This window comes from Nicotiana tabacum, chromosome 6 (genome assembly GCF_000715075.1).
Source record: "Nicotiana tabacum cultivar K326 chromosome 6, ASM71507v2, whole genome shotgun sequence".
Taxonomy (NCBI): Eukaryota; Viridiplantae; Streptophyta; class Magnoliopsida; order Solanales; family Solanaceae; genus Nicotiana; species Nicotiana tabacum.
The window spans coordinates 207791613-207809243 of record NC_134085.1 but is presented as its reverse complement, the minus strand read 5'-3'; positions in this window follow the sequence as shown (position 1 = coordinate 207809243).

The following is a 17631-nucleotide window of genomic DNA, read 5'->3' as shown; positions in this document are numbered from 1 at the left end:
CAATTACTCATCACACAAGCTATTGGATCGCTAAAGACATAGAGTCGGGGGCCCACAACAACCTTTGATAAGATTTGAGCACACAATGGTCCTGAAAACCACTTAATGATTATCGGTCAACACAAGAGTCTCAAGGCCACGACCTTTACCATCCTAAACACAACAATTTGTTTTTGACCATAAGATCAAAGGCAAATGTGCTAGGCCCAAGTGAAGCTTTTCTTGAGGAACCCTTAACTACTAACTACCAAAAACAAAAAGAAAAACGGACTCAAACCCTTAAGAAGGTTGTCACGCCATCTATCATTGGGAAGAGTCACCCAGTTCACATAACACTCCACCTTTGGAAAGAACCGTGACATTAAGAAAACCAAAGCCTTATTGCAAACTTTCAAAATAAGAAGCTACGAATCACAAATAAGAAGCTATGGGAAGAAAAATTGCGGAAAGTAAAATGAATATATACAAGAGGGGATGTGCCGAATATATAATAGATGGGATGAATATGTACAATGTAACATAACTTTATATACAGACCCAAAGTAAACTAAAAGTACGAGAAATGTAACGAAATATCAAAATTATATACAGACTAAAGATGAAAAATCAAGAAAGCATAAAAAATGCCAAATATATACAATCATCCGAATGAATCCATCAAAAGTAGGGCCTACCCCCTCAAATGAAAGATGGCATTGTCCCCAATGCCAACTAAACTAAATAAAGCACCAAAAAGAGAAAGGGAAAAAGGATATAGAAACTCCCTATGGCCCGTCTGCCTGCATGGGCTCCTGAGTGGCCCCTGGGTCCTCATTGTGCTTGGGAACCTCAGAGTAGTTGCATGTGGCCTTCTGCTGTGCTGCTGGGACCTGGTCCTGGATAGGCTCCTGAGGTGCATCATGTGGCTAACTGGATGAGGCCTCCGGTGGGTCTGCCAACTGGATGACTACATCGTTCGCTGTGGGAATCATCCTCTTTCTCTTTAGAGGCCTCTATGACTGCTCTGGCTGGGGATGAGCTGCTGGAATAGGATCGTCGAGCAATAAGTCCAAAGGCAGCTGGTCTGCCTTCCACTGGTCAACATCAACCCTCAACGCCTTTACGGACTCCTTGGAAGCCTGCGTCTTCCTCAATTTCTTGTGCTCCCTAGCAAGCTCCTTGAGAGACTGGCTGTGTGAAGCAACTGGATATGTGAGCACCTTCTGAGTGTCGAGGATTTTCTTCTAGTTGTCTGGTATCTCCTTGACAGCATCCTCTATCAACTGGGGAACCTGCGAGGCTGGAGGTGCCGACTGATCCTCTACCGTGGTAGTAAGTGTAGACAATTAGGAGGACGCACTCTGCATCCAGTTGTTGATACTAAGAAGTGCCTGGCTTAGTCGGTGGGCAGTAATAAGATGTTCATGGGAGGATGGAATCTCTGGGTCCGCTGAGGTGGATGGACCAGGAGGGATAACAGTGGAAGTAGAGGCAGGCTCAGTAGGAGTCACTACCACAACTGGCTCTTTAGACTGGCCAGTTGGAGCAGTAACTGTACCCTTGAAACTCTTGCTCTTAGGGTAAGCATCCCCCTACATGCTGTGCCAGGAAAAAGGGGCCTTTGCTTTGACTTTGATGTCGAAGGGCCTCTTTTCCACTTTTAGATCCCGGAAGTACATAGTGAGAAACTAGGGAACATGTAGTTTCTGTCATGCTCAACACCCACTAGTAATAATTCTTGATATCACATTCCCCACATTTATTGGGTACCCCACCATGATCGACGCCACCAAAACTACCCGATGAAGAGGTAGGAAGTTGTCATGTGTCGTGGGGTCCAACCTGCTGCATACAAATGTCTCTCACCCTTGTGCCTTGAAATTCAGACTATGTCTCAGAATCTTGACGCCCGCAATCAACCAATCAGGGGTGATACCCGAGATTGCCAAGTATTGTGCTAGCCAGGGATGGACCTCCTTGCTCATTTCCATCTTTTCCATGTATAGGGTCTCATCCTCCTTATTGAAGCCAAGTAATCATTTATTGTCTTCCCGTCAAACAACACTTTCAGGTTTCGAACCTTGGAGCCCTTTTTGATGTGGGCAACGTTGGTGTAGAATTCTGTGACCAAGTGTTCGTTGGCATTCACACACTCATCCAAAAAATGTTCCCAGCCTACTCTCGCCCTAAACTGCCTCCTCACATTGGGTTTGTGAGGTAGCAAGTCTCTATCTACAAAACTCCTCTCCGGGATCAACTTCCTCACCAGCCACCATTCCCGAAATTTATGATATGCTACCTCACTAACAAATCGGTCCTGCCACACCTTCGGCTTCCTAGTTCTAGCAATACCTCCCACCTATGGTTCACCTCCTTCTCCTACTTCTTGTTCTCCTCCTACTTCCTCATCGTCTCCTACTGCACCCTCTCTAGATAAAGAAGCTGTGGGAGAGGTGGAGTATTCATCTCCACTACCTGCTGTTGAGCCCTCAGACGACCCAGAAGATATATTCACTGACGCTTGGGCAGTGGGGGATGCTGGAGGTATGTCTCTTAGTCTGTTCCACTCTGGCCAGTTAGGGATGTATTCTGGCACGGAGTTTGAAGAGATCTCCTGGGAGGGTTCGTACTCACTCCCCTATATGTCAATGGCTCTATCAGCTACTTTAATCATCTTTCTCATGTTTTTGATGTTTTTCCTGGCTTGGGGAGTGAGTTTAATCATTTCTGTTTCCCTTTCCGGGAGGATTCTCCTCTGTCTGGTTGTTTAGAACCTTTACCTTGTTGTTTCACCATTATCTGCAAACACCATCCAATAAACTTGTTAGTATCAATAGAAGCAATTAAGAATAGAGTTGCAGGACAGGAAGGAAAAGTTGTAGACATGTTGCAGAAGTCACCTAGTGCGGATCGCACAAAATGGTTTGCGACCGCACAGGGGCCAATACGGACTGCACAAAATGGCCATGCGGTCTGCATCGAGGTAGGGTTCAGACTACCCACTCTCTGTATCCAGGCAGTGCGGCTGCACAAGGGGCAATGCAGTCTGCACAAATATAGTGCGGCCGCATTCCTTGAGGTTCAGCTTTTAGAACAATAAGCAGTGTAGTCCGCACAAAATGGTACTGCGGACCACACAGGGGCACCGCGGGCCGCACAAAAACGACAGCGGTCTGCACTGAGTGCCCAGCTGTGGCACTAAATTAGGGTTCATGGATTTTTGATTTTAAGCTTAATTAACACCCAAGTCCTGTCCCTAAGAGTTTGCCCAGCATATGTAACTAACTATGTCTATATTAATCCAAAGATTAACTACCTTAATCTATTCTACAAAAGAAAATACGGGAAGAAGAGAAAGGAAAGCAAGAAAAACACAAATTAAAAGAAATTAACTAAAGAGAACAAGTAAAAGGAAAGTAATGGTACCAGATATGAGATGAAATGAAGAATAACGATTCCAAAAAATTAGTTACAAGCAAGGGAAGTGATGAACATTGTCTTAAAGCTTTTGAGATCCAAAGGTTCGAAAAGGGTAAAAGGAGGGCCCCAGGACCTATTTATAGAAAAGGACCTGGGGCCCAATCTTACCAACCAGTGCGGACCGCACAAAATGGACCGCGGTCCGCACTGCACAACTATTTTCAAGCTTGAGGAGGCAACATACTGCAGTCCACACAAAATGGACTGCGGTCGCAATGGTCCATCGCGGACCGTACAAAATGTAGTGCGGCCGCAGTGGCAAACTTCAGAGAGGTCTACATTTCACCCTCACCAGTGCGGTCCACACTAAATGTAGTGCGGCCGCATTAGCAACTTCAGAGACCTGGCACTTTTTTCTACTAAGTCCTGCACTGCATCAACACAACCCTGTAACATCTCATAACCATTTAGCCCAAAAATCAATCCTATACTACAAAGAAAATCAAAAAAAACAAGAAGCAAAACACATGGGTTGCCTCCTAAGAAGCGTCTGATTTAGCGTCGCGGCATGATGCAGGTTACCATCACATCATTTGAAATGAAGAAGTGCCACCATGTGGCTGTCATCAATTTTTCCAAGATAATGCTTGACCCAGTGCCCATTAACTCTGAAGACCTCTCCATTTTTGTTTTTCAAATCAAAAGCACCAAAAGGGGTCACCAACACTACTTCAAACGGTCCACTCCATTTTGATTTAAGCTTTCCTGGAAATAGATGTAACCGAGAATTAAACAAGAGAACCAATCACCTACTTTAAACTCCTTTCCACGAGCATATTTATCATGAAGGTACTTCATCTTGTCCTTGTACAAGGACGAACTGGAGTAGGCATGGAATCAGAATTCATCAAGTTCATTAAGCTGCTCCACACGAAGATTGGCTGCAACATCCCACTCAAGATTTAGCTTCCTCAAAGCCCACATGGCCTTGTGCTCTAACTCAACCGGTATATGGCAAGATTTCCCAAACACCAACCGATACAGAGACATACCAATCAGAGTCTTTTAAGCAGTCCTATAAGCCCAAAGATTGTCATCCAACTTCTTCGACCAATCGGTCCTATTTGCATTGACCGTCTTTGATAATATGCTTTTGATTTACCTGTTGGAGACTTCCATTTGACCACTTGCTTGAGGATGATGGGGGTAGAAACTTTGTTATTGACACCATACTTTGAAAGCAAAGTGTCGAAAGCTCTATTTCAAAAATGAAACCCCCCATCACTTATGATTGCACGAGGAGTACCAAACCTTGTAAAAATGTTCTTCTTGAGAAATGCAACAACACTCCGGGCCTCATTGAGAAACATAATCAACCTCAAGAATTGTATTGAGAGGCATCTCATTTTTCTTCGAAATTCCACCCGCTCTTTGGCATTCGTCGCATCTCTTCACAAAATCACCCGCATCTTTGAACAAAGTTGCCAATAAAACCCATAACTAAGAACTTTAGAAGCCATCCTTGCCCCTCCATGATGGCCACTATAGGGAGAGGAATGACAAGCCTCCAAGATACTCAATTGCTCTTCCTCCGGGACACACCTTCGGATCACACCATCCATGCAAATCTTGAACAAGTATGGCTCATCCCAATAGAAATCCAAACTATCCCGCTTGAGCTTCTTCCTTTGGTTAGAAGAGAGCTCACACAGGATTATACCAGTCACAAGGAAATTAGCAATATCGGCAAACCATGGCATTCATTGACACCGAAAGGAGTTATTCGTCGGGAAATGAATCATTGATCTCTAGGCCATCACAAGGCCTCCCCTCCTCCGCCAAGCGGGACAAGTGGTCCGCCACTTGGTTATCACTACCTTTCCGGTCCACAATCTCGACCGGAGTACGTTATGTCCCATCACCTACAAAAAGATCAGTTACGGAAGTACTGCGCTTCTCAGGGCCCTCTACGTCAGAGTGACCCCGCCGGGACGATCCAGTCACCCGGAGTTCAAGTTCGATCCATTAGGTTCTTTTTTTCAGAAAAGAAATGAGAGACAAGAAAACATTTTTGATTCCGATTAAAAGGAACAGTATCAAATAGAGCAAGATCCAATTTCGAGTCATTTCTTGGTGAACATGATCTGCCATAATCTCTTTGATCCCTTCATTTATGTGCCAGAATAAAGATAGATTTGGTAGGAAAGTGGAAGAGACCTTTTTGTATATAATAATCAAAGGGAGTGGGAAAGCTGCAGTAATTCTTTGGAAAAGCCCAGTTCTCTTTGTCTTCGAGCTTTCATTCCTCAATCCACCGATTCCTTCCTTCATATACCTCCCCACCAATAGATAGAGACAAATAGGAATAACCGAACCACGTCTACAAAATGCCAGTACCATGCAGCTGCTTCAAAGCCAACGTGATGCTCCTTGGTCAGATGACCAAGATATTGGAGAATACCACATATGATTGAGAAAATAGTACCTATAATCACATGAAAATCATGAAAGCCAGTTTCTAAGAAAAAGGTAGAACCATAAATACTATCCAAAATAGTGAAGGGTGCTTGATAATATTCCATTCCTTGAAAGCCTGTGAATACTAGAGCCAGTGAAACGGTAGCTACTAAAGCGTAAACTGCTCATTTTCCCTTCCCCGCGAGTATAGCATGATGAGCCCAAGTTACGGCAGCTCCGGATGAAAGGGGAATAAGGGTATTAAGAAAAGGGATTTCCCAAGGATCTAAAACCGCAATCCCTTTTGGGGGCCAAATACCTCCGATCTCTACCGTAGGTGCCAAAGAAGAATGAGAAGAAGCCCGAAAAAAGCAAAAAAGAACATAACCTCCGATACGATAAACAGAATAAAACCCTATCAAGGTATTAATTGTACGACTTTGGTATGATGTCCTTCGAATGTTGATTCACGTAGAACATTGCACCACCATACAAACATGGTATATAGGATAAATATGAGGCCCAAACTGAGAAGTGTTGCACCCCCTTGAAATGAGTGAATATACATCACACCTCCTACGGTTGTTGCCAAAGCTCTGAGTGAACCCGAAATAGGCCATGGACTTGGATCTACCAAATGATAAGAATACCTCTGAGATTCAATCATAAACCACTTTGCGTCAGTTCTATGTAAACCCCCCTTCACCCCCACCCCCTAAAGTTGTAGAGTAAAGAAGGGCTCTTTGGGGTCTAATTTTCTTTCTATCTGACAGGACAAACAAAGAAAGAGGAAGGGATGGTTCTTTCATTCCATTGATAGAAGTCTAACTAGAAAAAGACACTCTCTATTACTTTGAGAAGAGAATCGTTGGTTTGACCAACGAACTACGTGGGAAAATAGACTTTCTTTCTTTGATTTGAAGCAAGATTTTTTGAAAGTAACAATTCCATTCAGTTCGCTTTCGGAAAACTTGCTGGTCGTGGATTAGTTCATTCTGCACTGCCAGCGACCTCAACTCAAAGGCGCAGGTTGATCTCTCTGGTTGAGGCTGCATTCATTTATTCATATTCAACTTGACACGTGGGAAGGGCTTACTCTACCAGTGGCTCGGCTTGGTTTCGCTCCCTTCCCGCACTATTCCTCCCCACTAAAAAGAGCGATTGAGAATTTCGAGAACCTTTTCGAACGTTTGTCTTCGCGGGGCGATTGGAAAAGAAAGTAGTATTTAATTCTTTTACTGCCTTCCATTCCACTATTCTGATCGAATTAATTGCTCCTCCGAACGACCAAGTCATAATGAGATTAAAAACCGATGCTTCCTTGGCCGTGTGGAACATGGATTAGCATTATGCCATTCCTACAAGTGATGACCCACCCAGGATTGCTATGTACGGACATAGAGATCAAATATAATATGTTTCTTTCCATTCCTCGTGAGCCACGTATTTCTCCGAAATAAGAGATTAAAGTCATTTTCCTCCTTTTTCCCAAGAAGTCGACGATGTTACACCATTGGGATACTTCGAATAAACTTGAGTACATATAGGATACACCAGTGCTAAAACCTTTTCTCAAGATATCTTCCAAACTGTTGGGGTCATTGCTTCAGATCTTGTTCTCCTGGTGTGAAACCAGTTGGTTCCGTAGTTTTATAATTCTACTGATCCCAAGTACTCCATCTCTATCATTGCATATAGGAATATAGAAAGTAAAGAGGAAAAGACATGACCAGAAGAATTGTGTGAAAAAATTGAATTTATCCAGTTGAGGCATTCTTGATTGATTAAAACAAATTCCCTTAATACAGCTTAACTCCATCAAGCCTGTACGAGTAGTGAAGAAGTATATATCACTTTGGTTGGTTGTTGACCAACGGAAAGCATGGGAGAAAAAAAGATGGACGAAGACAACAAAAAGGGACACTTCCCTATACTAAGTGACACCAAAGTACTCTTTAAGCGGATTTGAAAGCATCAGATTGAATCAGACAGAAGGTTCACCCCTCACCTAGTCTCCCCCATTCCGAAAATAGCGGAGAAAGTCATGATAGACGGGGTTTCGCCCTTGCTGTTGTAGTTGAAGTAGCATTCTCCGAAGAAATTCTTCGAGTACTGTCTTCATTACAGGATCGCGGGGATGCGGATCTGTCAGACCGGCTCTATCTAACTGCAGAATTATATACTCTAGGATTTCTGGCCTTAAGCCTTGTTCCCTAAAAGGGGATTCACGTAAAATCGGAAGAAATTCGCTGTCTGGTTCATTGAGAAAGAGATTAAAAAGTAGATCCTGAAGATTCGCTTTTAACTCTAAAACTTTGATATCGAACAGCTCATTATTTAACGCTGATAGAAATTCAATCGGAGTTTGGGTTTCATTTAAAAAGCTTCTCACTAACTCTTTGTATCCCCCAGCGTTAAGTTGAGGAGGTAATTGGTCGATTAGGCATGCTTCTAAGAGACGGATTCGAGCATAGAGGTCTATCTCCAGATCCTCAAGCTCTGGGAATTGACGACCCCAAAGAAAATGAGAATTGGAGAGAATGGGGGGGGGGGGCACCGGATTATCCTACCTAACTGATAGTGAATTTGTATGGGATGACCCTATAATTATAGTAGTAGTAGAACTGGACGAATCCGTTTCTCCACTTGAGGAAGGGGAGTCAAAAAAATGCAAAAAAAGCAAAATGTCTATATGATCATGACCCTTTCTTAATAAGTAAGAAATTAGTAGCAGATAGAGTATCCGTATTAAAATATGTATTAAAAATCTTACTACTCGAGATAGTAAATAAGAAAGTTTCATCCAAAAAAGCATTTGACCTAAAGTTAAAGTGCCATATCTTCCAAAACTTCCCTTCTATATAGATCGTCATGGCATAAACTAATTTCTTCGCTTCGATTCCGCCCCTAAAGCCTGGTTAAGGAAAGCTCAGGTTAAGAAATCTCTTAGCCGTTAATTAATTTAAAAAAAATGAAAGACTTTTTTCCTATCTTGTAAAGAGTAACGGAGGTGTGTGAAGGTAGGCTCAAGCTAAGATTCTGCTCGTGAGCATAATGGTATAAGCCTGCCTAACTGTGAGACTGAAAACAAAGATGAAAGTCGGCCATAGTGATCCGGGAGTCCCGTGTGGAAGGGCTCTCGCTCAACGGATCAAAGGTACGCCGGGGATAATAGGCTGATGACTCCCAAGAGCTCTTATCGACGGAGTTGTTTGGCACCTCAATGTCGACTTATCACATCCTGGGGTTGAAGAAGGTCCCAAGGGTTTGGTTGTTCGCCGATTCAAGTGGTACGTGAGTTGGGTTTAGAACGTCGTAAGACAGTTCGGTTCCTATCTACTGTTGGTGTTAAAGGGAGAACTGCGAGGAGCTAACCCTAGTACGAGAGGACTAGGTTGGGCTAACCTATGGTATACCAATTGGTATGCCAATAGCAGCGCCTGGCAGCTAAGTTGGTTTGGAAAAACTGCTGCACCGTGGGAAATCCTTCTCTATACAAGTTCTCGGACGATGTTTTTGAACAAAACTTCGATAGGCAAGAGGTGTAAGCACCGCGAGGTGTAAAGCGATCTCATACTACACGAAACAACTTTCACTTTCCATAACAAAAATGAAAGAAAGTCAACCTATTCCTGAAATTGCGGTCAGTCTCGCTATCTCTCTAGTTGCCGCCCCCTACTTGCTCATACGCAATTACTACCACAAGAAAGTCGCCCATATCTCTAAAAGAGCTTATTCACTCCATGACTTTCTTATGTTATGGGGTCTCGAAGACTAAATTTAGATGCCAACCCTAGTCAGCAAGCTGAAAAACTTTCTCAAGAATATGGAGAGCGGGGACTCTTTAACCTGGCAAAATATAGATAAAGAAATGAAAAAATGGGGGGGGGGGGGATCATGGTCTATGTTGAATTTTTTTCTTAGATAGAATGAATGGAAAAGGGGTGCTTGTGTTGTGGTTTTCGTAGTTGCAAGAATTTGTTTTTCGAGAAAAGGTCCCCTCCTTATATATAATGATTGGGTCGACCAGGCCAGATCATGAGTGAATAGAAAAAAATGTACATAGATGTTCCAGCTGAAATACATGGAATAATTCTACCACTTCTACTAGGAGTAGACTTTTTAGTGCTAGCTAAACGTAAAGTAACGGCTTTTGTGCAATGTCAAAAGGGTCCTGATGTAGTGGGATCGTTTGGATTGTTACAACCTCTAGTAGATGGTTTGAAATTGATTCTAAAAGAACCTATTTCACCAAGTAGTGCTAATTTCTCCCTTTTTAGAATGGCTCCAGTGGCTACATTTATGTTAAGTCTGGTCGCTCGGGCCGTTGTACCTTTTGATTATGGTATGGTATTGTCAGATCCGAACATAGGGCTACTTTATTTGTTTGCCATATCTTCGCTAGGTGTTTATGGAATTATTATAGCAGGTTGGTCTAGTAATTAGGGGGCGGCCGTTCGGTCGCCTATGATACTAGGACCAATAGGTTCAAAATAGGTTTGTGCCGCAGGTGTTGAATGATCTACTCTAAATAGGTGTGGGCTTACAGGGCTAGGGCTCATAAACCCTTTCTTTTATTTATCAGTAGGGACCTGCCCTGATCGGTCACTTTTCTAGGCCGGGATCGATAAGTGGAAGTCATAAAAAAGAAATCTTTCTCTTCGCACCTATGATCAATAGGAATTGTTGCTTGCCAAGCTGGCCTATATATAATAATAAGGAATTTCCTTCTATTTTATATTATTATATAATTATAAGAAAAATGAAAAGATTCGCTTTGTTTTAACCGGCTCCTTCTTCTTTGTCAATGCTACTAAGGACCTATAGGTTTGCCTACTTTACTTATTAAAGATAATGAGAATGAGTTATTCAAACAAAAAGGAAAAGGCCCTACTTAGTTGACTGACAATGACAAAGGCTTGCGAAACTAAGTAGGGCCTGAGGCCCCTTGCGAATCCATAAATCTGAGGAGCATGCCGCAACAAAAGGATGGTCTCCTATGCATTTCATTTTTTCCTTAAGGGAAAAAAAAGTACTGTCACACCTCCTTTTTACATACCCGATAGGGCGCAAGGGGAGTTTTTTCCAATTAAAGGACAATCGAAACGGGATTGGTTTAATTATTTCAGAGTCGCCACTTGGGAGATTTAGGGTGTACCAAGTCACCAATTTTAATCCCGAATCGAGGAAAAGAATGACTCTATATTACAGTCTGCGTACCAGAAATCTGGATAAGGAATTCTGTTAACCCGGGAGAAGGTGTTAGGCATTCCCGAGTTCCGTGGTTCTAGCACGGTCGCTCAACTGTTATATTCGGCTTGATTATCTGATTTTATACAAACATGAACTTATGTGCAAATTTTAACTTCTAACCACTTTTGTCGTTATTATTATTTTACAAGAATTGCAACGTCGTGAAAACATATCTCGAACCACGTTACATCAATGCACCCGTGGTTATCGATATATCTCGACTCGGTTGAGATTTGGATTTGGGTCACATAAATGTGCACCCGAATTAGGAAAATAAATTGTTAAAGGCGCGCCTAAAGCAACTAGCGTCTTGTTATTTTGGGGAAGGTCGTAAAAATCCGTTAAACGGCACATCCCGAATTCTAAACACTTTAATATATACATACATTTAGAGGGCCCCGCAGCTTTGTACATTTTGTTTGTCGAGGCTCGTCTCGTTCTATTTTTAAAAGGAATTTGCGACGTCATGGACATGCATCTCGAACCCCGTCACAATCAATGTACCCGTGATTAGAAACACATTTCGAATCCGTCGAGATTTGGATTTGGGTCACATAAATGTGCACCCGAATTTAAGAAGGTAAAATTATTAAATACGCGCTTGAAAAGGCTATCGCGTTATTATTCCGGGAGGTCGTGAGATTTGCTAAACGACCCACCTTAGGGACTGAATGCTTCAATATATACATTTAACGAGGGCCCAGCAATTTGTGCGTTTTTCTTTATTTTTGTCGAGGCTCATCTCGTCCTTATTTTAAAAGGATATCCTATAACAACTACATTTCTTGTCGCGTTTGTCTCTACTAATTGAAAACAGTAGATAGCCCTAATTAATTACATACTTGCAAGTTATCTATAACAGAATTCCGAGTGCTTGCGCAAAATCAGAAGCACGGCCACGTACACAGTCAGCCGAGCAAAAATTAAAGGCCCAAATCCAGCCCATGCGTGATGGGCCAGACCTGGGCCATTGTTTGTCCGATGCAGGCCTGCTTGGTCTGTTTTGACCTGGGCTCGACCTTCGTGAGGTTGAGATTGCAAGCCCTGTGTTCTTTGTCTTAAAACATGGTTTAACAGTTATATATGGCAATTTATCAGAAAGGAAAGAACTTAACTAGTAGTGTACGATTTTCATGCTTGGCATACATTACAGACTTATACTACACCATTGAACTAAATCTGAGATACAACCTACTGCCTTGGGCATACTCTTATCACCAACCTATATACACAGTCTAACATTCAACTACCATACATTGACATTTATTAGGCATGAAGACTATCTCCAGCATCCAAAACAAGAATGTAAACTATTATACATTATAAGAGGCCTAACACAATAGTCTATGTATATATAAGCATCTGCAGATCTTCTCTTTTGCATTTATGCTCAAACCTTTCAAGTTACAGTGATAGTATATTTGTGTACCTGGTATAGAGGAGCAAAAGAAAAAGAAAGATGATCAGCTGAGTGGTACACAGCAGGCACAGCAGCAACAGATAAATAACACAACACATCAACAACCAAACAGCCACAAAGATGCAGTTCACACGTTGGTCGAGCAACAGACTAATACTCCTAGAAAAACAGGATAGGCAACAAAACCAGTCGAGAAAGGAAACAGAGTATTTTGGGCTATAGCCACAAAAGTTCAATAACCACCAAGGCTCAGCAAATAACCAGCACAGTTTCGACAATCAAAACTCAAGCCACAGTACACAGAAAGCTCGGTAGTAGCAATCACAGCAGAAGAACATAGACTTCTCTTAATGGAACAAATAACAATCCCAGTTAGGATAACCAACTTGGTTTCTTTTTTGCAGTTTTTTGGACAATGTTCAGTTACAGTATTTCTGGAAATTTCTTTATGTTTTTTTTTCAGTTTTCTTCAACTCACAAGATCTCCCTTCAAGACTAAAATTTTCAGCCCCTTTTAAGTTCTGAAATGGCCTATTTATAAGCCAAACAACCAGTGCAGTCAAGCTGCCTGGATCCTGCCAATTTGCAGACTGCCCATACCTATTAAATCCCACGCCTAAGCATCTTTTTGATGCCAGCCATTTGTTCCCCACGCTTGGCCTTATTCTTTAATCAAGAATTATGGGTTCATTTGAGTATTCATTTTAAACCCTCATACTCTTGTGTCTTGTTCCCCATTTGCATTAGTTTAATCCTAAATTAGTACCCTACTTGTCAACTCACTTAAACTAAGCTTTTTCCTGTTTTTCTCGAACCCCAGACTACCCTTGTTAACCTTGATTATTACTGCCCTAAACCCCTTGCAGCATCAGGGCATTTTGAACTTCTGAAAGTTCAATTCAAGACTGCCCTAGCCTGATTCTTTTAATTTGTTTACAATGCAGTTACAAGCTAGTAGTCACAGCTAATGTCAAGCATCCAATTAACAATCAACAGGTTCATTCACTTACGTGAAGTTGTACGAATTAGAATATTTGAACATTCAGTCGTAGGAAGTTAATCGACGACATTTATCAAGTCGACTATACTAATTATAACAGGTAACAATCAGTCGTTCATATAAACCAATACATACAGGGACCTGAAGGGCTTCAGACAACTTTGGTCAATCACTGGGAACCTATATAAGTTATTTATGCGACGACTATCCTAATCGGACATGTTTATCATAGGATACGTTCAAATCACACACAGAAAACAATCGACCAAATAAACGGTCTTTGACAGAGATGGAAGAAATCCGAATGAAAAATAACAAAAATAACAAACAAGCACAACGAAACATGCTGACAACTTAATTAGCAGTTGAATAAAACAAAAAGGAAAAGAAAAACTTACTGAGAAATGTCCAAACAAAATTGATCCAAATCTGACTCAACTCTGACCCTTTGAGGCCGAACAAACTTTAATCAGGGTTTTCTCACATGAGAACACCTTGATTAAGGTCTATTAGACCTCAAACCCCCGTTAAGGCTAGCCGGATTCCCCAGGTTCATGTGTTCTAAGGTCTGGATTTTCAGATCTGGTTTTTTAGAAGTTGTAGGTAGATTCGGACCAAACCAAGCCTGGTTTGGTCACGAGGGGGGTCAGGGGAGTGTCTGGTACGAAGATGGTGAGGTTTGGTATAGGTCCGAGTTCGACTCGAATCTTCAAATGAAGATTCGAGATGAAGGAAGGGGATTCGAGGCTAGGGGTAATAGATCCATGTTCAGGAGAGTGAGGGGGTCCTAGGGTGTTCAGGAGGTGGTCACCGGCGTTCATGCCGCCGGGTTCTGGTGAAGGGGAAACTAGGGCGGCTGCTAGGGTTTCGAGGGGTTTCAGGGCTTGGTGAGGAAGGAGATGAGTGAAGGGGGGTTCGACTAGGGGGCGTGGGGTGTGATAGAAAGCTTATATATGGTCTAGGGGTTTAGATCTGAGCCATTGGATCAGATGATCTCAACGGCTTGGATCTGATGATGAGGGGTGAGACGAGGTCGTTTGGTATTAAAATGGGGTCGTTTGGGTTTAAGTGATGGATTGGGTTGGACCGGCTAAACAGGTCGGGTCATGAGTGAGGATGTGGACCGTTGGATCAAGAGGATTAGAAGGCTCAGATCGACTTGCCTGAAACGGCGTCGTTTGAATTGGTGCTTGGGCAGGCCGGATTTGGACTGGACTTGAGTGCCGATTTTGGGCCTATTTCGTTTCATTTTTGGGCCCAAACCGATTTTCAACTCTTTTCTTTTTGTTTTTTCTAATTTTAAAACAAAAAATGAAAAATAACAAATAAATAGTAAAACAAATGAAATTAAAACAAACAACAACGTAACACTTCAACACCATTATCACACCAATTAAAATGTTCAAGTAAGTTAAATCACAACCTAGAACGAACAATGCACATATATTTTTGAATTTTCTTTTAACTACTGAATTACGGTTTGATTACTATGACAGACATACCTTGTGTTTTGACTGATAAGATCAAAAAATGCAAAAAAAATGGGATGAACCACAAATGACTAGCAGTACATGTCGTGAAAAATTGGAAAATTTGTACAGCGAGGTCACTGGTCACTATTTTTGTTTTCTTTTGGAGTGCTTGTCCGTGAAGCAAAAATCACGTGCTTACAGCTGCCCCTCTTTGCACGAAGACACGAAGGGTTTTCGCGCCAAGATAAAGCGGGCGATTTTTGCTCGTCCGAGTACTCCGTGTGAAGCATTTTTTGAAAAAGATTTGACCGAACCTTTGCTTCAGAGGTTTCCTACATATCCTGGGCTGAACAGGAATCAGGTCAATGTAGTTCAGGAAATTTTGGTAGCTGGGACTACTGTGTGACTGTAGTGCTTGTTGTTGTCGTGCGCTGTTGCATGCTGCTGCAGGATGCTACCGCTCGCCGATCTCCTTGTTACATTGTTCTGAAAGGAAAAACAAGAAGCTAAGCTAGACTATGGATCATGAGGTCTCATCTATCTTCAACTTGTTCTTGTTGCCTTGCTTTCTTGTCGGCTGATGCTTTCCTCCGATGCCTTTATTTTGTGAACTTGGGGGATGATACTGGTCCTTCGCTTTTTCCGAATGCCAGTTTTCATCACTTCGCTTGATCTGCTGGGGACATAGCCCTCTTCTTTAAGCCTTTCAATGGTTTCTTCAGTGGTATGGCTTTCTTCATCAAGATTGTTATGTAGGGCATGCTATAACGTTCCCAAACTGCTTCTTTTGAGACGCATTCCTTCTTCCTTTTGAATCGCGCGCTTGCCTTTGCAGCCTTCTGCTTCTTGGTGCTGGGGATTTTATTGTTTCCTACCTGGGGTCTATGTTGTAACCTTCCGCCTTCAGGTGGGGTTACTGATTCCAAAATCTAGAGCTGAAAAGTATTTCCGCATTTTACTGGTGGGCGACCTAGAACTTAAATGTATTCCCGCATTTTACTGGTGGGCAACCTAGAACTTAAATGTATTCCCGCATTTTACTGGTGGGCGACCTAGAACTTAAATGTATTCCCGCATTTTTACTGGTGGGCGACCTAGAACTTAAATGTATTCCCGCATTATACTGGTGGGCGACCTAGAACTTAAATGTATTCTCGCATTATACTGGTGGGCGACCTAGAACTTAAATGTATTCCCGCATTTTACTGGTGGGCGACCTAGAACTTAAATGTATTCCCGCATTATACTGGTGGGCGACCTAGAACTTAAATGTATTCCCGCATTATACTGGTGGGCGACCTAGAACTTAAATGTATTCCCACATTATACTGGTGGGCGACCTAGAACTTAAATGTATTCCCGCATTATACTGGTGGGCGACCTAGAACTTAAATGTATTCCCGCATTATACTGGTGGGCGACCTAGAACTTAAATGTATTCCCGCATTATACTGGTGGGCGACCTAGAACTTAAATGTATTACCGCATTATACTGGTGGGCGACCTAGAACTTAAATGTATTCCCGCATTATACTGGTGGGCGACCTAGAGCTTAAAAGTATTCCCGACCCAGTCTATTCATATCAATTGACTTTCCCGATGGTCTGACTTGCTGGGGATGATAAATGAGTGTCCATTTCGTTGCGAATGTGGTCGCTTTTTGTTGATCTGTCTTGTCGCCTCATAGTGCCCTTCGAGGGGTTTTCACTAATGAGACTCTCTCTTTCTCTCATCTCCCGGCGCCTTATGGTGCCTGTGAAGGTTTTCACCAATAAGACTCTCTCATTTTATATCCCTCATCTTACGTCGCCTTTCGGTGCCTGTGAAGGTTTTCACCGATAAGACTCTCTCATTTTATATCCCTCATCTTACGTCGCCTTTCGGTGCCTGTGAAGGTTTTCACCGATAAGACTCTCTCATTTTATTTCTTTCGAGGAATCAGGGTGTTGTTGATACGGCCCTCTCTTCTGGAGATTCCTTTAACCATCAATTCATTCCCAGTCTTACGATCCTCTTCTTTACTGGTGATCGGTGTATTATTCTCGGCCTTATTTGCCTGACTTGGCATCTCTTGGACATTGATTGGGAGGTCTTTTGGACGTTGATGTTGGTTTTGGTGTGGGGCTAAAGAAAGGCTATAAAAATGAAAATAATTTGATGGGTGATGTGCTACAACTTTTGGAATCAAACCTTTGTTGGAACTTAAAACATAACCTCTGCCCCAGTTTTCTTGCTTGGGGAATCTTATTTTTACACTTAGGTTGAGCTACGTGCGTTACGCACACTGTGCCTATTATGCACACTATGTACATTATGCATCCTATATACACAGTGATGCACACTATGACCGAGCCGTGAGGCGCCTACGTATCCTCTTTGAGGAATCAGGTCAAACGTAGTTCCCACGGTTTTGTATTTCTTATGATTTTATCTTCTTTTTTCTTTGTTGTTTTTTTTTCTTTTCTTTCTCCTTCTTTTCATTTTCCTTTAAAGATTTTCTTTTCTCTCTTTTTTTCTTTTCTTTTTTTTTCTTTTTTTCCATGTCTTTTCCATTAGTGATTCCAAAAGAGGGGTATGAAAGAATAACTTAAGGCTCAAAAGGGGAAGCAAGGGTTAAAAGTGTTTGGATA